Genomic DNA, 13891 nt, shown 5'->3' with positions numbered 1-13891 from the left:
AGGGCTCTCAACAGAGAAAATGACCATGCCTGCCAGAGCCCTGAGCTAGGGCTTCCGGCCTCGAGAACTGTGAAAAATAAATTTCTGTTGTTTATAAACCACCCAGTCTATGGTATTTAGTTATAGTGGCCTGAATGGACTAAGACAAGGGATGTGTGAAAAATTGTAGCTATTAATAAAACCAAACTACCATATGATATCATAGAGCTGTTTTTAAAATCACACGTGCCAATAAACATAAAATACTTATTTCAGAACCTAATATACAGTAAGTGCTCAATGATTGTTAGTGATTATGAGGAGCAAGAGGCTATACTCATAACATTTCAAACTTGTTATTCAGTATAGCTGAATATAACAAGTTATGGAATTATGGCAATGTCTGACTGCTTTTTTTCTAGAGAAAAAATTTTTTAAATGCTAGAGACTTTGGAAACTTCACCAAGTTACTGAAAGCTTATTACTTATATATGGGTTTACTTAGCTTGAACCTCCTGAAAAACCACAACACAAATAATGAGGAAAACAGCATGAAGAACATGAGTTTTCCTAGAATCTTACTAACAATGAAATAGACTCATAGTAAAAAAAAATATTAATGTGAAGGTCATTTCTCTCCAATAAAATTCAACAGGCAACCTGAAAATTTTGAACTTAAACCCGAGAAACAGAAGAGTATGTAGAAGTTTCCGAGCAGAGTTCTTCAAATGTCACAAAAGCAAATTCTCATTTTTAATTAATAATTGTGAAGTGACATGTAGGATTGGACCTTGAAAATACCTTGTAAAAGCTTTAAGCATACAAAATTTTTCACTGACCCTTTAGAATATACACTGGCCCTAACCACAGTTCTACTTTCATGCCCAAGTGTGAAATGGGCTGACAGGTGCACACAGAGGTACATTCAGAGTCGGGCTGCATAGCTGAATGAGTCTGCAAGGAGAGAAGCTGGTGCTACCTGGAAATGAGAAATACACAATGACCCTATCAGGTAAGTAAGCACCAAATAATCTCCTTCCAATTAATTATTTTACTAACTACTTTCCATCTAGAAATAGATAGGTAGTAAAATAGATTACATCATCAGCTTTGTCGTAAAGACTTGCTACTAATTGTACCTTAGCTGGGTGCCTTAAATTCCTACTGTTTCAGTAGCAGATTACCACAAATCTACTGGCTTAAAGCAACACAAATGTATGATCTTACAGTTCTGGAAGTCTGAAGTCCTAAAATGAGGGTGTTGGCAGGATTGCCTTCCTTCTGGAGGCTCTAGTAGAGAATCTATTTCTTTGGCTTTTTTCCATTTCTAGATACCACCTGCATTCTTTGGTTTATGCCCCGTCCTCCATTTCAAAGTCAGCAGCAGCACAGCATCTTCCGATTTTTCTCTCTCTCTCCCTCCACCTCTCCTGCTCCCCATCTGCTTCTTTCATCACATCTCCTCTCTGACTCTCTCCTTCCACTTACGAGGATCTTTGTGATTATATAGGGTCCCATCAGATAATTCAGGATAATCTCCCCATCTCCAGATACTTCACATTAGCAAAATCCCTTTGCAATGTGAAATAACATATTCACAGGTTCCAGGGATTAGGAAGTGGACATTTGGGGAGGAGGGGACATTATTCTGCCTACCACACCAAGTCAAGAAGGAAACTGGATATTTTATAAGATTATACAATCAATAAGCCTTTCTTGACTATCAGCCACAAAAAGCTGACATTTCAAATGGGGAAAGTAATATTTGGCCTTCCTAATCTACAAATTTATTGTGAAGATCAAAATGATATGGAACCCTCTTTATATTCTGCATGCATGCAGAATATGACTTGGTCAAATCCCAAAATACTATTACACTTGAACTTTCACTTATCAGAAGAGGGAAGTTTGGTCTGTATTTCCTCAAGCCCTCAACCCTCTCTACATTTTAATTTCAAGGAATCTCTTGTGCTTAATAGTATGTAGGAGAGAAGAAGAGTATTTACTCTCATGGAGAGCTACTGAGTAGAAGCTGGGTTTAACTTGGCTGGTCATGGCCAAAGCAAGTAGCTAAGACAAATTTTCCCTTCCTTCCCTTCTCTTTCTCTTTTTCTTTTCTTCCCTTCCATTACCTTATCCCTTTCCTTCCATTCCATTCTTTGAGGAGGGGCAGGTTCACTCCCCAGTATAATAATCATTAAAGAAGGCTGGTCCTCCCAGGATCAAAGCAATTTCAAAGGCACTTATATAGGATATACTATATTAGGTGTGAGTCCTGAGTGAAACTTGGGGAGTGTTGGTCTGGGGCAAAGTGATTTCCAATGGCTGTACCCGGAAACGTGATGGGGACTAAAATCCCTTTATGCTGCCCACTGCTGGCTGCAGGGCTCCTTCATAGATTATGCTGAGCCTCAGTGTAGGCTTGACCTCCAAGTGTGTGATAGCCTTAATTTTCAGATTTTTTGGGTCTTTTGTTCCCCATGAGAGATCATTCCAAAGAAGAGCTGAATGAAAGTTGATTCTAGTGTTTGCTGCCTCAGACAAAAAACAATGTCCACTCTTCCTCTGAACTTGTGTTAACTTTACTTAAAGGCTCATGTTGCCCTCTCTTGCCACTGATGGTTGGTCAGGACCACACTAAAACAAGCAGAGCTCCTTAATTCTGAATCTCAGGGAGAAGGAGCTGAAGGAAATGAGTTGCTTCTCACTCAGCTAACTCTGTGGGCTCCTCCAGCAGGCTTTCCACTCCTCATCCTGACAGAGGTTTGATGAGTAAAACAGAAACTCTTGCAACTTGTTGTCATTATATCTGGCATGTATTTGCTTACCGAAATAGGTACCAAGGTTTTTTCCAGGGTGTCCTTGCAATCCTACAGAAGATGGTTGGCAAATACTTTCTCTGAAAATACAAATTATTTAAATTCTGGTAAGTCTTTCTGATTCAATGATACTGCATATGAAAATATGCCATAGACTTTAAAGGGCTATTTAAAGAGAAATGGCAGAAAACTTTATCTTTTATCAGAGAATGAGGGATGGACATAACAAAAATTAGCTTCTCTTAATTTGAAAGAGAATTTAGAGTAGTCTCTGATCTCCAATGAGTTTATACTCTAATTGGAAAGATGAGGCTAATTGTCACGAAAGTATTCAAGAAAAATACAAGACAACATTCAATCAGTAGAGATCAACAGAAATTCAAAAAAGCAAAAAATCAGTTAAGGTTACAGGATTGAATGGTCAGAGAAAACTTCATGACAAAGGATATGAGCTGAGATTTAGATTTTAATGAACAGGATTAGCATAAACAAGAAGTATTTAAAAAAAACCTTTCCTATATCAGGAGAGATATGAAAGTTAGAAATAAACTCTGTTGGTAAGGTGAATGAGAACTTTCTGATGTAAATATGTGTTTAAGGGAACAGCAAGGGTGCCTGGGTGGCTCAGATGGTTAAGCGTCTGCCTTCGGCTCAGGTCATGATCCCGGGGTCCTGGGATCGAGTCCCGCATCGGGCTCCCTGCTGGGCGGGGAGCCTGCTTCTCCCTCTGCCTCTGCCCCTCTCTCTCTCTCTCTGACTCTCATGAATAAAACATTAATAAAACATTAAAAATAAAACATTAAAAAAAAAAAGGGAACAGCAAGAAATGAGGTTTGATAGATTTGCAGTAGGTTCTATAATACCTTAAAAAGTAGCAAAGTATTTAAAGCTGATACAGGAAAGCCCAGGCTTCTAAATAGAGGACAAACTCAAGGAAAATATTGTCTTGAGAAAAGTATAACTATATGATACGCAGAAAGGATTGGAAGAAAAAAGACTAGAGACAGCAATATTAGCTAAGACATGATCATAGTTTCTTGGCTATAAAGGCTGAGAGAACATCAGTGGAAGGAAAAAGAACAACAACCAACAACAACAAAAACTAGGACCAGATATAGTGTGGAGAGAGAAACAATAGGTTTGTCTTTGTTTTTTGTTTTGTTTTTTTTTAAATTCCTATTGAGTTAATAATGAGAAGAGAGAGAGGAAGAAGAAGTTGAGGGAGGAGTCAAACATTACTTTTTTTAAACAGACATGGGAGAGATTCTGAAAGAGGCCAGCCAGTGCAGTGGGGAAAGTGAAGGACTTCTTTTGGCCATGATATATTTGAAATTGTGAAGAGACACAAAGGTTTGGCAATATGAGACTGGAAGGCTGTAGAATCAGGGCTGAGAGTGAAGAGGAATGCATACAAATGACCAGCTACAATGATGAGCAAGAACAAGAAGGATGGGAATCTTCTGATAGCCCCTCAAGCCAGAGTGAAAAAACCTACTTAGGGCCAGGCAGAAAACTCTCAGATCTACTGCTCAGTCTATGCTGCTGAACTCTTCATTCTGAAATGTAGTTCATTTTGGGGACCCTTGGTGCTGTGTATACAATACTGTGCAGACCCACTGGCATTGCCAAGGTTGTAGGGCTTGAACTAGGTGTGCAGGTCAGCAGCAATGTCAAGATGAGAAAAACTCATTCTCCAGATGATTAAAGAGGAGCAGAAGTCTTAGTTTTCTTAGAATGGGGAATCTCTGCAAGTCAGCCTTATTGCCAAAATGAAGGGAAACGGAGTGGCTGAATGAAAACAAACGAACAGGTTTGGCAAAGACTAAATATCCTTTCAACTGGTATGGCAGCCATATCCTGCAGAACATCTTTGAAAGTTACAACAGGCCCACAAGATGGCTGCTCCTTTCCATTATGGTTAATGGATTTTAGGTTAATATACAGTTTCAAGAGAGGAGAGGGACAATTTATAGGAGGAAAGTAAGAGGAATATTTGGTTGAACATAAATAATGCTAAGCAACTCTTTTTACAGGCGCCAAAACATACTGTTCTTATTTCTAGGCTTATTTCATCAGCTGTCATTTGTTAAATACCATTTTGTTGGGGGTGGGGGCAGGGAGGAGAGTTATTCTTGTGGTTTCTCCACCAGTTGTTCTATTTCTGTTCTGATTCCTTCACCAGAATGTTAAGTTGTGTGGCCATGAAAATAGTCCTGGCTGACTGCTTTGTGTTCTGTGACCACATACTTCCTTTTCTCTCAAGGGCCATATGAAATGTCAATAAGGAGCCTCAATTTGTCACTGTTGTTTTTTGGTTTGTTTCTTTTTTATCTTCTACTTGGTAAATTCTTTTTTTGCCTTTGGCTTATAGTCACTTCCATAGAGAAAGATACTTGTCTTCAAGATTTTTGCAAAGTACTTTTTCCATTAAAACCAAATAAAATAAAATAAAAAACACCCCATTTAAATAATGTTTAATTGCTTCAAAAATGCATTATGTTGGAAGGTTTATGCCTAACATTATGGCAGAAAGAAGAGTTTTAGTTCCCCTAAACTTATATGTGAGGGTGGTAACCACTGAAGCTGGGTAAGGAGTATGGATGGCTATGCTCCACGAGAGCATGATTTAGAAATCAATATTGATTCATATTTAGACATCAATACTGATACAACAATTACAAAATTGATACCTACAACAGCATGCTCACTGGGCATGAGCTTACTCTTCCAGGGACAGACAGAGAGTCAGAGAGACAGAGAGAGAATATGAATAAGAGGAAAGCCTGGGGGGGAAACCATACCTGGGTTCCAATCCCAGCTCTGGAATTTACTAGTTATATGGTCTTGGAAAAGCTCTCTTATTTCAGAGTCTCAGTTTCCTTACCTGTGAAAAAGGAATGATATATTCTTCATGAATTATTATAAGGAATATAAGAGATCATTTTCTTAAGTTCATAATTAGGGGCTGATAAGCACCAGTCATTCATTGGGTACCAACCTAAATGAGAAGACAGGTTAAGGTGAGAGTAAAGAAAGAAAGGAGGGGTACCTAAGCATGGTCAGGGAGGGAAGGGGAAACCAGCACAAATTCTACTTGCTTGAGCTATTTCCCCAGGGCCAGCCATGTTTCTCTCCTCTCAACACTTAATATTTTCACAATTGAGTCATAATTGCTCATAAACTAAGATGTAAATATCCCATTGTTTCCTGGAGTGAGAATGGGTGTAGAAAAGTCTACAATTATTACAGTAACCCTCTGAGTGACAAAAACCAGTTTCCACAGAGACGTGACAGATTTTTCACAGAAAAAACAAAGCTCACAGTTTTATTTCATACAAATCATAAATGTGTGACTTTTATTACTCTGGGAGAAGCAGATTGTTCCCTAATGGGACTGTTATTTGAACACTTTTCTTCCCACTATGGAATTATTAACTCAGTATACTTGGGCTCAGGATACTCTGAGTTAGAATGGTGGGGAAGTGAACCAACCCCACATTCCACCCATGTCAACTAAGAGAACATGTTCTTACTGCTCATGGCAGAGTCATTTTAGAACTAAGAGCAACCTTTATCCAGCTCTCTCATTTTGCCAATGAGGGAATTAAGTGCAGTCTCCTACTTTAGGTTAGTGACTTGCTCAGAACCCACAAAGCAAGAAAATGACACAGGCAAAATGCAAATGTAAGCCTTTTCCATGAGATCAAAAATGACTACTCTATCCTCTAATCCTAATATATTTAGAACTTCCAAAAATATCTATTGAATAAATGCATGAATTCTAACTTGAAAATCAGTTCATTTTCTACTCCCTGTGGTTACTACATACCCTCTAGTAACTGTCCATCCTTTCTCTTTCCCTTGGTACCTAACCTGTTCTTGAAAAAAAAATCATTTGCACTTACTGTAGATGTATCATGTTCTCTCATTCGTCTATGACACTGATTGTATTATACCCACTGTCTGGATTGTCCTGTTTTTTTCCTCCACCTGTATTCATTTATCTAGGAGGGCCTACTAGACTTGGTTCAGGCATCATGTATTTCTTGAGGCATTTCATAGCCTCCCTAAATCCCCTCTGGGATGAGATAGCATCTCATCTCTCATAGCATCCCTGAGTTCTCAGCAATTGTTACAGTCTGCTGCAGGCTTCTGTTTGCTCACATACATCCCTCTCTAGATTGTAAGACTTATGAGGACAGGAACCAAGTTTTATCTGCCATCAAAGCCTTAATGTCAATGGAGCCTGATATATAGTAAGTGCTCAAATGCCTGACAAAAGACTGGATGAATATGTTATTAATTTCATACAACTATGTACACCTCCAATGGCCTGTGTCATTCAAAACAAAGGGAGAAATATTTCTATTGATGTTTCCTATCATCTGAGTTTGATTTACAAAAATGGAAGAGTTAGGAAGTAAGGTTCATACCTTTCCCTTTCTATTAGTCTCAAACCAAATATGAGTCCCTACCTAAATATGCTGAGTCCTTTGAGCATGCTTTTGACATCAAGTAGAAAGCAAATGGGATAGTAATTACCACTATGTTCCAAAACCCCTTGGAAAACTAGAGGAGGGAAAGGTTCTGGGATCCTGTTTTTCCCAAGTGACTTAACAGGATCAAACCACATCCAAACTGGCAACTCTGCCAAGATGCCTTTCCTAGTATCTGTGACCATGGCTTTCTTTGTAATCCAAGGAGGCCTGACTTCTTTCACATGCCACTAATTGCCCTACCAATATCCTCACCACAACACTTTTTATTAAGTATCTATACTAGCTTGTTAGGGCTGCCATAACAAAGTACCACAAATTGGGCAGCTTAAACAACAGAAATTTGTTGTCTCACGTTCCAAAATCCAAGACGTTGGTAGGATTGGTTCCTTCCGAGGGTTGTAAGAAAAGGATCTGTTCCAGGACTCTCCTTGGCTTGCAGATGGCTGTCTTCTCCCTATGACTCTTCACAAGACATTCTCCCTCTCTTCATATTTCTATGTCCAAATTTCCCCTTTTTATAAAGACACCAGTCCTATTGGATTAGGGCCCACTCTAATGACATCATTTTAATTTGGTATCTACAAAGACCCTATCTCCAAATAAGGTCACATTTTGAGATCTTGGGAGGTAGGACTTCAACAAATGAATTTTGGGAAAACACAATTCAGCATAAAGGTATCCAAGATCCTAGATAAGGGGGCTTTACTGGGCTGATGGACATGATCTCATCACTCTAATGAGTGTCCGAGGTATCCACAAATTGTGTATTTGCTGGTTTTCTTAGACCTCTTGCCACTACTCTTCAGCCCAAAGTGCTGGCTAGGGTATGATCCTCCATGTTCTTAGTTCTGTAGTTCCCTAAGGATTCCATTGTTACTACATTTAACTCAAAGAAAATTTATCTCACTAGATTAGCTTTCCAATATGGAACCAACAGTGTCCCCAAAATTTTACCAACAAAAATCCTAATTTTTTTGAGCATTTAAAATGTTCCAATAAATGTGCTACGTTCTTTACTTTCATTATCTGATTTTATCCACAAAAATCCTATGAAGTAGATCTCATTTTAGAAATGGAGAAATTAGAGATGAGAGGCTAAAAGATTTCCCAAAGTCACCAGGTATAAAAGTGGCTGAGTTAGACTTTAAATCCAAGAAGTCTGACTTCAACTGGAGACTGCTTAACCAACGTGCCAGGCTCTACTACTTCCCTGACTAGTGGGGCCACTGATTTCTTTTCTTCGGGGCTATAGCCGAGGAAGGGACTAACCTAGAGGAGTAAGTTTTAAGCCAAAAATGGTGGGATCTGGAAATGCCAAGTTCCAAGGCATCAGTGTCCTCATGCACAGAAGGTCCTTCATTGTGATAGTCTCTCCCTTTGCCCAACCTCCTCTTTAGGCTTGCTAAGAGTAACTGGTCTAATGGACACTACATGGTGATCTGTTAGTAGAACAGATTCATGGTAGATCTGGAAAGCATTTATACAAACTTCTTCATCATGCCTGTTACACTCAAACATACTTAGGAAGATGAAAACTCCCATCTTTTATAGACAATAATAGATGATGTCTTTAAAAGGTCCTTTTGCTGTGCTTATAACTCTAAATAATGGCAAATTGGTTTGAATTAGCTCTACAGCTTCTAAACAGGGGTGTTGCTACTTTGAAGATAATTGGAGACAACAATTTCTACTTTTAACCAGATTGTCTGTTAATGTACCAAATTCAGTGACAATACTGAGCATAACTCAGAGAAAAAACTGCAGATTTCTATGTGTCTTTATTTGTATAGTTGCTTGTGACTCTTATTAAGCCCCAATAAATAGCACCATTGCTCACCCTGGGGGCCTCAGTGAAAATTCTGGTCTATCATTTTGGGGATTTGTTTTTAACTCTTGCTATATTCCTGTAGTGGGTCCTAACCCTTTGAAGTGTGAGGAAGGGGTTCTCCCCTTTCAGTGTGAGAAAGATTTCTTGGGCACAGAAGTGAGAATAAGAGTAATGATTAACCTTATTTGCGTACTTACTGTATAATAGGAACTGTGCTAGGAGTTTTTATTCATTATCTCATTTATTCTTTAACAGCCTTATAAGATCACTATTAGCATTTTCACTACTTTATAGGCAACTTGGCCTAAGCATACAACTACAATATAGTGGTGCCAGGATTTGAACTTCATCTGTATTATTCTAAACCCCATGTTTCTATGTTATATTAAATCCCTCAGCACTACAGATCATTCCTCAGATGGCACAGGTGTCCACAGAAGCTGGAAACCATATCTAAACTCAAAATTACTAAGCCCTTTGTCTATAGCTGTCTTACTCAAGAGATCAACCAGAGATGTGGGGGATGGGGGATAATCAGGATTCCTCACCCTCTTTGTAAATTAAAGCAGTTTTGCAACTTTCTTCTTTTAACATCAAACACACTGTAATAATGGAGAGTGAAATGGAATTTTCCCATTTATTATGATGGTTTTACTGAGTGGTAAACATTTTGTATTATTTTTAGATGCTCAAAAGGGAAATGATAGCTTTAACAAAAGAGACTAAGAGAATTCACATATTAAAGATTTTTGAAAGTCTCCATACAATGACTTCTAACCAGTCCAAGATTGCTTAATACCGATTAGTAATGACCATTAAGAAATCATTTATGGGGTTTTTGTGAGTGTTCAGAGATACTAATGGGTTTTAGAATTACTTGGGATTCTTCCTGAGGTCAAAGGAAGAAAATAAAGTATGAAGTGATAATAAAATGTATGAGGTGACTAATGGACAGGTTGTATATATATAATGATTTCAGAAAAAAAAATTCAATTTTTACAGCATGCATTTAAACAAATGGAAATCTCAATGCCATAGCCTCTTGTCTTCACTCAAGAACCAGGAAGGTTGATAACATTGTGTATTACCATCATCCACATCAGATTCTCAACAATTTTTCAGCCATCAGGTCATTGGCTCCAATCACCTCTGTAGCCACTCTCACCCTCAGCTGCCAAAAATCTTATGAAAAGTAGCGGACAAATAATGCCACATTTGATGAGGTACCAATAAAATCATTTGCTCTTACATAGCACAAATAAATAACCAACTCAAACACAGTTTTTACATGGCAAACATTATACTGAAAATAGCTCCCACAGACCATCTAGGGATCAGGTATCTAAGTTTTTGCCACACATGTAAGTCAACAGAATAACAATAAATCAAATGAAATAAAGAGGTCCATGATATCATAAAATTTTGAATTGTAAGAGGAAAATTCTGAGTAAAATTTAATTCAAGGATTTTATTTTAAATCACATAATAGCACTCCTGATTTCCCCAACATAAAGACAAACACAGAATAATGTTTTATAAAAAATAAATGTATTAGATATAATGTAATAATGTAAATGGAGGCAAAAGATGTAATTAATAGGAGGAAAATGGACATTTTAATCTTAAAAGAATATTGTCTGGAGTCACCATTGAGGCTAATGAAGGAGGCTAAATGAGATGTTTAATTGTTCAATAAAACCATCTTGATTCTGGCTCTTAGCAAATTAGGTCTTAGAATCTAAGGTCATCAAGCCAATTGGCTACATTATTGAGTAATTCAATTATACACTGATTTTTCTTCTGTGGCTTAGAGCATACATAAAATTTATATTAAGTATGCTTTACCTACTATGTACCTCTTACATATTATTCCTGTATTTGAAGAATATATTTGCTTGAAATAGGTTATAATTGGTATTTTACAAATATAAAATCTCTTTTTTAGATATATCAGATTTCATAACTGCAACATCCCTATAGTAAAATTAAGCTTGTTTCCAGGTTAAAATTGAGTAGAGAGTCTTAAAAATGAATAAGCTTCCTCAAGAGCAAAATAATTCAACAAGAATTATTTTGTATAGTGGGCAACAGAGTAAGCACACTGGGGATATTAAATGATATATAATTGATAAAGTATACCCTGCAAACATTTTGACTGCTATACCTTATCTTTAAACTTTAAACTGTGAGCCTATTTTTAATCTAAAGAATTCACATCTGCAATATATAATTTTATGTTTTGCTTGGAAAAGAAAATTTGAACAGTCCAAAAGAATTTTTAGTACTGAGAAGGGAAGAGTAAAGCTACTTGTGAACTGGAAAGCAATAGATGAAAACACTTTCAAGGGAATACAGGAAAGAAATATGTTAGTATTTAACCGTGATCTCATTGCCTGACTTTACAGAATGTTTACCTCATCATATTTTGATTTGTTCTTTATGGTATGAACATAGTTAGGGCAACTTTTTAAAAAAACAAATGCAGAATTGCAAACCTTGGTCCCTTGCTTTTATGTTTCATTGCTATCCTCTCACATGTGTGGTTTGTGTTGCAGTTAACAGTTTAAAATCTGTGTGCTCCCTCTTCCACATGAGTAACAAATATGTGAGATAAACTCGAGGGATCCAGGTCAAAGTCTCCCACCACTTGCTGCCCTGTGAGAAACACACATCTAAATTCTTATCTGTCCTCACCTCTCAACCTCCACCTCTCTTTCTCCAGAGTTTTCATTAACAAGAAAGAACATTCTGTGGGAAAGGTTTGTAGAAAATCTGAATGCTTGAAAATACACCAAATGAAACAGGATAATTCATGCGCTGTGGTTGTCTATTTCTGGGACTTTAAAATGCTGAAATCATCTAAATGAGGGTATCTGAGAGATAACCAAAGTAAGGAGGAACAATAAGTAATAATTCCATTCAACATGCTAATGACACAAAGTCACTCCACAGTAAGGAATGTTATTTTGGTAATACCTTAATCTTTACTGTGGTTTTCAACTCCATGAGAAAGGCAAACCTACAAATACCCACTAATCAACCTGAATCTATTAAATGCCAATTAAGTGCATGTTCAGTAGATAGATGTTATGGGAAACAAAAGATAGAGAGTGCCTTACCTTTAAAATAGAAAATATTTAAAATTCAGTTGAAGACACCACAGATTTTTAATAAGATAAACATATTTATAAATATATGTGCATATATTTTTTGACAGAGGACCACAAAAAGAGGGCTAGAACTCACAAAAGTCATTTAAGGAAGAAGAAATTATTTTTTCTTAGGCTAGTCCAGAAAGGCTTTATAGGGAGCTGGACCTTGAGGTATAGATAGAATTTTAATAGATAGGGAAGAGTGGAATAGTTTGAGCAAGGGTTTTAAAGTGAGAAAATCTTAAGGAGATTCTAGAAAAAGTGAAAGTAATTCACAATGATCACTCAAATTCTAGTGCTTTAACAAGTGGTGGTCTCATTCATTTCTCTTCTACCCGTGTTCTACCTGACTGGCCAAAGCCATGTTAACCTTTTAGAGATCTTAACCACTGAAAAGATTATGGTGTCATTCCTATCCATACATGTACAACATTTAAAATAAAAGACTTTAAAGAGAGCCTTTTAAATGAGTCAAAGGAAGTCAAAATCTGACTTTTTTCATTTTGGAATAATAAAATCTATCGGGTGCAATGTTGTTGGTTCCCCTACCTTGCTTAAGATTGTGTTTATCCTGATACTAGGAAATCTAAGACTATGGCTGGCAGAACTTAAAAAATGCAATTATATTTCCCAAACTTTTCAAATAAGAATGAGCTTAGACTCATAGTTTCTCCATCTTGGTACTATAGATAGTTGGGGTCAGATAATTCATTATAAGGGACTGTCCTCTGCATTGTAGGATATTAAGCAGCATCCCTGAGGCCTCTACTTACTGGATAGCAGTAGCAGTTATAACAACCAAAAACCTGCCCAGATATTGCCGAATGTCCTACAGTGCAAAATTACCCCTTAAGAACCACCAGGTTAGAGGAAAGCTTCAAAATTAGTGAATTAACATGAAAACCCATCAATTTTCCCCTCAAAATTTAGAAATACATTTCCAAGCTCTATTTGCACTTACATACTGATTGATTACTCAGGAGTGAAAAAACACTTATTATGTGTATTGTCTATCAGAGCCAGTATTGGGCCAAGAGATGGATAGGTAGATAACTAATTATATACAAGTACAAAGATTAACACAAATCAGAAAATCATTAAAGGCCATTCACAGCCAACACAGAAACATTTTGTTATCTGCACCTGTGAGAAACACTAGACACAAAACAATGAAGCCCATTAGAAAGTTCTCAGTATGGGGGATAAGCGTTTGGTTTTTTTTTGTTTTGTTTTTTTTTGTTTTTTTGAGACTTGTGGCTTCCTTCAGCTTCAAAAGCCAACAAAGACAGCAGACCTAGTCCCCACTTGGAAAGGCGTTTGTTTATTCTGCTTATCTGCAGCCAAAGCTAACAATATTAATGGTTTTAAAGACCTTAATGTTTCACGGTAATAGGAAGGCCTAATTTGTAGACAGAGGTATCTATAAATGAGCATGTTTTCAGAGAGTCTTGACATACAGTTAAACTAACTTAAAAGAATTGACTTACAATGAGTAGAGGGCAAACAAAAATGGTGAATTGGTTATCTTTTCTTCCTCAGTTAAGATAGAGAGTAAAATGGAAGGAGGGGAAGGAAGGAAGGAAGGAAGGAAGGAAGGAAGGAAGGAAGGAAGGA

Source organism: Mirounga leonina, unplaced genomic scaffold (genome assembly GCF_011800145.1).
Source record: "Mirounga leonina isolate KUSES-001 unplaced genomic scaffold, KU_Mleo_1.0 Mir_165, whole genome shotgun sequence".
NCBI classification, from domain to species: Eukaryota; Metazoa; Chordata; class Mammalia; order Carnivora; family Phocidae; genus Mirounga; species Mirounga leonina.
The sequence above is the reverse complement of the archived record's forward strand: the minus strand, read 5'-3'. Positions refer to the sequence as shown.